Raw genomic sequence first — 254 nt, 5'->3', positions numbered from 1 at the left:
GGGGGGGGGTGGCGGCGCGTTTGGATGCTGCTGCTGCTGCTGCTGCTGCTGCTGCTGCTGCTGCTGCTCTTGCGGGGATCAGTTTGCTGCTGATCTGCTGGTTGTGAGCAAATATCTTCAGAGATTTGCTGCGCTGCAGCAAATTAGAATAAGAACTTTTTATTACGCCCAGAGCTGCTGCAGCAGAAGGAGACAAGTTGCTGCCTCCTGCTGCTCCTGCTGCTGCTGCTGCTGCTGCTGCTGGGGAGGCTGCT

This window comes from Eimeria tenella, genomic scaffold (assembly GCF_000499545.2).
Source record: "Eimeria tenella Houghton genomic scaffold, Eth_scaff2720, whole genome shotgun sequence".
NCBI lineage: Eukaryota > Apicomplexa > Conoidasida > Eucoccidiorida > Eimeriidae > Eimeria > Eimeria tenella.
The sequence above is the reverse complement of the archived record's forward strand: the minus strand, read 5'-3'. Positions refer to the sequence as shown.